Source organism: Mytilus californianus, unplaced genomic scaffold, assembly GCF_021869535.1.
Source record: "Mytilus californianus isolate M0D057914Y unplaced genomic scaffold, xbMytCali1.0.p SCAF_2, whole genome shotgun sequence".
NCBI lineage: Eukaryota > Metazoa > Mollusca > Bivalvia > Mytilida > Mytilidae > Mytilus > Mytilus californianus.
In genome coordinates this window covers 129,336,645-129,344,721 of record NW_026262668.1, presented here as the reverse complement: position 1 = coordinate 129,344,721, position 8,077 = coordinate 129,336,645, and positions in this window count along the sequence as shown.

Here is an 8,077-nt window from a genome sequence, read left to right as displayed (position 1 = left end):
TTTATCAAGAAATATTATTGGTCTAGACCTTCAACCAGTTATAATTTAAGTAAGTACAATAACTTTCAGATTTCTGTTGAAAACATCAGTTATATGTTAGTTATACCATGGAAGTATTATATTGACAGGAACTCCAACAAACCGACTTCAAACGTTTATACTGCGATGCCGCAAAATCGTTAGTATCTCATTCTGTTAATTAACTCGTCATGTCATATCGATGCATGGGTTCAATCAAATTTTTGGAACCTCGTCATTGATCGTAATTACGGAATTTACCGAAATAATCGGATGTGTACTCAATTGTCAAGGAAATGACAAAATGAAAAGTGGGTTTAAAGGGCTTTGATCGGAAAAATATCATACTTTTGCATAATGAAATAGCGCATGGGCAATCATACATGTACCATATCTCCTTATTTTAATATTTGCTTAAATAACAATAAATTCCTTGTGTAAGGAAAACAATAGTTGTATTCTGCATCTATAATTGAGGTTTACTGCTAACTTTGACAAATATTTTGATTAATTGTTTATTGAAAGTCCAATGGCAAACATTTTATGGAATTCGACAAGAAACAAAACATAAATTACTTAACAAAAGTAGTAAGATATTTCAGAACTGTTAAGCATTTACACACAAAATTAAATTGGTTCCCATGATAAAATCTTAAGAATAATATAAATATTATACTGCTTATAGGGACCATCATGATGATCGTTCTTTAAATGTATACAAAAATATATAAAGTGAAGCTAATCGGGCATTCCTAAAAAAAATCCGTCAGACGTCAGTGCAATCTCGGACTAGGTTGAAGGTTGTTTTTAACTTTTGAATTATGAATTATTACAAAAGTGTAACATGTTATCTGTCTTGTAACCTGATAATGCTATGTTGAGGTCATCACGTGCGTGTAATTATTAACCTCTTTTAGTTTTTTAAAACATATTCGATAAATACGATTAATTACATTTTTCTATTTTGAGACGATAGACATGATAGAGAAAACCATAAATATTCTTGTTACACTCGATAAAAATTTACAACCTTTAACTTTAAATTCGAGTTATCCTTCGCCATCTTACACACTTCACGCGCATCACATTATTTTCTGCAAACACCCTACTCCAGGTACATGTGATTTTTGGATACCGGATATTTGTTGTGAAGGGTTTTATCGTCCTTTTTGTTGTATACTTCACAGGGGGAACACTTGTTAAGGTTGGACTATGTTTGTGCTTTAGGACTTCTATATTGATAAACATGATGGTGATTTCCCTTCTCTCGTTTGTTAAGTTCTCGTATGGTTCTTGTAGGTAAAAAGATGTCTGTGCATCTGGGGACTACATGTCGTTGTTATGGACTGGCTTGGCAGCGAGAGTGGGACTCACGCCTTCCGACCTTTTTAATGAAATAAATAAGACAACTCAATTTGCTGGTAGGAACAAGGATATTTTAATTATTCTTGTCTTTTCTTTCTGATCATAAAATATCACAGTGCATAAATCATACAGATTAACAATAAATAACATTATCAGTTGACAATAACACATGTATTTCTATTTGAAATATTGCTTGAATTACCTTGTAAACTACGTTCATTCTATTTGTTATACATGAGTGAATAACCTCATGAAACGCAATGACTAAAATGTTATATCTGAATATATATATTTATATTTATTGAATTATATAGCAATTAATTTCTTTCTTTAAATAAGTTTAAGTAACAGTATATAACTTACCTTTTTTAATGAAATAAATATAAATATAAATATATATATTCTTAGATGCAAGTTAAGCAAAAATAGTACAAGTCAAGAACCTTAATTAACAAGTTATGTAGCACGCATAAAGAAGGTTGTTAGGTTGACGGACAGATGTATGGCGAATTGCTATTACATCTAACGTTATAACCATATTCACAGAATTGTAGATAAGCATCAGCGTCATGAATATTCAGTAATACATTAAGGCACACAAGAATGTTATTAATAATCAATCAAAAAGCTGGGATACGATGATAAGGGGCCTGATGGGGGGGGGGTCTCATCACGATTCACGAGTTGATTTTTTTGTCAATCACGATTCACAGAAAATAAATTTCCATGATCACGCATCACGAAAATATAAAAAAAAAAATCTGTAGAAAAACGGATCACGATAGCGAAAAATGCGCCGATCACGAAGAACGAAAATAACCCATCAGGCCCCTCGATGATTGACACATACAAAATAATAATTAAAATTTAACAAATCTTAATTATCTTTTATTATAAAGATTAGAAATTGGAATTCAAACAAAGTATTGTTCTAACTAATTTTAGAAATAATAATCTGGATGCTTTTCTAAAACAAATACATGCATTTTGCATATTATCAAGGAATTGTATACTTAAATATTTAAATATACAATTCCTTGATATTATGAAGCAATAAATGTTTTAGCAACAAATTCCATCGTTTGCAAAAGATGCTCAATTTTGGCTGGGTAACAAGAATGTCGGGTATTCAATAGTGACTATAAAAGCAAATATAAGTCTACTGCCCGTAATATCATTGTTCCTACCAGCAAATTGAGTTGTCTTATTTATTTCATTAAAAAGGTCGGAAGGCGCGAGTCCCACTCTCGCTGCCAAGCCAGTCCATAACAACGACATGTAGTCCCCAGATGCCCAGACATCTTTTTACCTACAAGAACCATACGAGAACTTACAACAAAAAGGACGATAAAACCCTTCACAACATATTTCCCGATTTCCAAGTTCCAATGATTAAAACATATTAAAACACAACTTAAAATAATCTTGCCTTCTTTCCGAATACAGTTAATGTTCTTATGTCGTTCTGTTAAATATGAACCGATTTTTAAAATCTTCTCAGCTTTCGCCTTCATTAATTAGACGGAAACAGGTGTCGTCATTCATGTGGCCATCCACAAATATCCACGAGAGTTTCCGTGTTTATTTGCATTGGTAGGTAGATAAGGCATTCGATAACAAATCACGTGATGATAAGACCAGCTTCAGTAAGCAGAACAGGCGAAGGCGACATCGCAGATACCCCACAAAGGAGTTATCACGTACTTGACAAACTGAGTCGGAACTTTTTATTTTACCAATAATTAACAAGTTCCGGGTCGAGGGGTTCAAAAAGAAAGATCTTGAAAGCAGAGATAACTGTGCACCTAATTATCAGCATGACAGTATTAGATGACAAAACGAAAACTAATAAAAAAAAATAAGGCTTAGGTACTTTGCTTCAGTCACGACCCCATGATGTGGCGGGTGTGTTCTAGTATATATTATATATACAGGTAATGTGTAGAAAACATGCAACAGCATGAATAGAGTTAGTTTTCATTATTAATTTATTATAATAAAAATGAGAAGATGTGGTATTATTGCCAATGAGACAACTATCCACAAGATTCCAAATGAATGAATGTTAGCAACTATAGATCACTGTATGTACAGCTTTCAACAATGAGCAAAACCAATACAGCATCTAGCAAGTTATAAAAGGTCCTAAATTACATGTATAACAATTCAAACGAGAAAGCTAAGGGCCTGGTTTACGTAAAAAGATATAAGATGTGGTATGAGTGCCAATGAGACAACTATCCATCCAAGTCACAATAAAAGACAAATAAGCGAAAAACAAACATGATAAACAGCAACAAACAACTACTATTATTAGTCCACTCCAGCTGTTCACACACAATATATATATATATATATATATGTAAGTTTGGTAAATCATTGGAGATTAGATTGATCTCATCCTTTTTGCTTGATTGGTAAGGCAATATTTGATGTATGTTTTACAAAAAATATATGCTGGCATTAAGTTTTACCCTTGTCCGTCTGTACACGTATGTACGTCCAAAAATTGGTTTCTGTTCTCTAACTTGAGTTTGCCTCAACCAAATGTTATGAAACTTATACATAATGCTTATTACCACAAAACACAGATCAAGTTTGAATTTTGGTGGCGTCACTTTAACCGTTCTAGAGTTATGCCCCTTTAAAAATGGAAAAAAAAAATGCAAATTTTTTAGTTTCCGTTCTCTAACTTAAGTTGCCTCAACCAAATGTTATGAAACTTATACACAATGCTTATTACAACAAAACACAGATCAAGTTGAATTTTGGTGGCGTCACTTTAACCATTATCGAGTTATGCCCCTTTATAAATTGAAAAATTGCAAAATTTTTAGTTTCCGTTCTGCAACCTAAGTTTGCACCAACCAAACATTATGAAACCTATACACAATACTTATTACCACTCAGATCAAGTACAAATTTGGGTAGGGTCACTTTTATCGTTCTTGAGTTATGTCCCTTTTTTTTTATTACAGCAACTGTATTCCAAGAGTCTGATGGCTGATTATGTATTACAGGATTTTATCATTCAAGCAACATCTTAGAAGGATAAGTGCAAATGTATGAAGGAAGCCTTGTGTACAAATAGCAACTATAGCAATTACATGCAGGAGAGAACTCTTAAATATTACTAACAGACATGTAGTCATGATATGGGAGTGGTGTATTCAAGAAATCTAAAACACATGGAATTAAATATTGTGTATATTTTTTCAACCACAAGTACTTTCAGAATATAAAACAATTCAAATTCAAATTATTGTGTCAAAAAATGGAAAATGCATGTTTTAAGATGAATTTTATATAAATATTTGAAATAACAAGAATTTTTAGCTTATTGTGCAGCCAAAATTTGAGATCTTTTAATGGTATATGCCTGTTGTTTGTCAACATTTGTTTTCTTTTTGCCTTAACCTCAAGATCGGTGTTAAAATGAAAAAATTATGGTATATCAATATGGTATATCAAATGTATTTCACAGAAATTTCTATTTCAGTTTATTAATACAATGAGATATGAGGTATAAATCAATCAGACAGCAACACAACAACAAAAACACCCGAAAGGCATTAAGGTGCTAACATACAGTCCTCAACAATAGACAGGTGTCTAAACAATATGTCATGATCTATTTAATTGACCAGAGTCTATTAAAGTTTTGAATAAATTAAACAATACCAATCAAAGAGCTGCCATCAACACCAAATTCTCTAAATATTTGTTTTTATTAAGATGAGATTTTAGACAACCACTGTAAAGGTTCCTGGCTTGAAACAGGCACATGAATATGTGGCAGGGTGAACTAGTTTTTTTCTTCAAAATTAAAAGTAAGACTAGTACTGTTTTCTTAATGTGATTGGATTGTCTCAAAACTGATGAACACAAAATGACTTATACATACATAAAGTAACATATTAAAAATGAAATATACATCAGTGCATACATCTTCTATAAATGAATCACCAATCCATACATTACTTTTAAAAAAAGGATTGAGACTCGAACACAACCAAAAATGTTCTAGGAGTGAACTAAGGTGACCTGGATATTTGCTTGCCTTCTTGGTTTTATTGCATCTTATCTCTTGCATTGGAGATATTGTGAGTTGGAATTGATATGTAAATATTTTTTGTATTATTTAGGACCAAGAAATTTTAGATACAAGAAAGTAAAATAGAATGGAAGTATGAACACATGGTCAAGACTAAGAAGAATATTTATATATATCAAAAAAGAATGTGTACTAGATTAGCATTCACTTATCTAAAATATGCTCAAATACTGTGAAATTTGTGTGATTGAAGCTCAATTCACCTTAATTTCATTTACTAGAATAAAAATAAAATGAAAGCTCGATTCACGTTAGTTTCACGTGAAAAATTTAACGTGAATTTCACATGAAAGCTCGATTCACATTAATATCACGTGAAAAATTTAACGTGAATTTCACGTGAAAGCTCGATTCACGTAAAATTAACGTGAAATTCACGTGAGTTTCACGTATAAGCTCGTTTGAGGTAAATCTCACGTGAAATTTTTCATGTGAAATTCACGTGAATTTCACGTGAAATTTACGTGAACAAAATTTGCCTGTGTATGTTTATCTGAATGTTTTCATCTCAAAGATGTGAGATTTTCAGTCATTAATTCAGTCTATTTTTATGAAGCATGCGCATATCTTTTCAATGGTCTGGATGTGTTTATGTTCTTTAAAACCCCGCAAAAAATACAGCATGGATGGATACGTTCTTAAATTGTTTCGAAATTTTTCACTAGTAAATCTTTTTCTGGTGTAGTAAAAAACTATTTATCAAGAATACTTTAATTGTACTATAGTTTTTTATCACAGATATCTATATTTAAAACTATCACCTGTGTACAAATCACAAAATATTAAAAACAAACGTATGTTCGAACGTCAAAAATGACAATGATAAATTTCAACAAAACTACCAATATCTGGTATGCACATGAAATTCATTAAAGTAAAAAGATATAAAGGTATAACCAGATGCAAATATGAACAAAACACAAGGACCGAATAAGTTAGATATTTACATTTGTACAATGTTTATGTCTAGGTTAGTCTATGAAAAGGTATATACTATGAAATTTAGAGCGAGGGGCTTGCCCCGAGGTCTTAATTTCATAGTATATACCTTTCCATAGACTATCCAATTTAGCACATATTTACAACTCGAGTAATCTTTTAATTGGTCTATTGATAGTTTATTTTGGCTGACTACTTGTATCACAGGTGTTTGTAAAACGGAGCTCATTAACGAATTTTGTAAATCTACTCACTAGTATCATTGTAAAATATGTGATTTCAAAAGGCCCTTCACTCCAGAATGAAAAGATGGTAGCTGCTGGTGTAAGTATGCATACTGATATAAAGCGGTGTTTTACTATACATGTTCTTCTTACAAGGTAAGATGACAACATAAATTGACCAAAAGCAGGCAATAATTAAATTGCAGTGGAAGCTTTACATGTTTTGAAAACATTTTTTTAATTTCACAGTAAAACTTAAGCTATAATAAATTTGAAACATATAGATAATTTGTCCCCAAAGATATAGTCTAGCAGATAGGCATTAAAAAGCAACTACAAATAGATCAGAGATTATAGGTTTTGTGTTTTTTTTTTTTATTAGTTCAAAGTAAAAACTAAAAGATTTATCAGAATATGTTTATATATATATATATATAGGTGGCACATTATCTTCAGACATAATCACAGTTTTTCAATTCATGACATCGTCCTGAACATGCATGAAATATTTGCCACTGGACATTAAGCAACCAATAATCAATAAATCAATCAATTCATGACGAAATAGATCACTTTCCTTAAGAAAGTTTAAAAAATTATCACCAAGTTGCTTTAATTTTCCTTCACAAGGTTTCATAGAACACACTTTTCTGTGTACAAAGTAATTGCATGAATGATACATTATCATAATTTTAAGATATCGTTGTACTCTAATCAAGGTATAAAGAACCATATGTATTACCCTTTATTTAAATGGTAAAATTTGCAATTGTCAAAAATATTTTTTAGATCCAAAGATTTTAATAGCAGGATATTTGAAAGTCAATGTGAAAACTAATTACAAACTATTTAACTTAATTTGGAACACAGCATTTTATTTCAAAATAGCCAGTGGCAATTTTTGTTTTAAATATCTTGATTACGATACAATGAAATCTTACCCTTGTGGTCATTCATGCGTAGTTACTTAGTACACAGGAAAAGTATGTACTATGAAAATTAGAAGGCAAATATAAGCAATTTGATTGGACGAGAAGTTGTAAGTATGTGCTAAATAACGGATGTTTTTCTGTCATAAACTTATTTCTGTGCAATTAAAAGCTGAAGGTCCGTCACAAAAATATATGTTTCAAGATACACACTTTTTTTTATACCAGCACAGATAGTTCAGAGCAAATTAACTTTTATTAATCACTAGTGGTTTTCTTCAAATTAGTCTTATAAATCAAAGAGTAAAAACTGTTTAACTGGTGAATTATTGAGTCAGGCATTTCGTTTCCGCAAACTTATTAAAACCTTTACAAAATTCTTTCATAGATACAAAGATTTGGTTTGGACATTTTGTTGCACATATATAAACCTATTACAAACAGTATATCACATCCTACTTTACACGATGATGTTATTTATAGAGCCC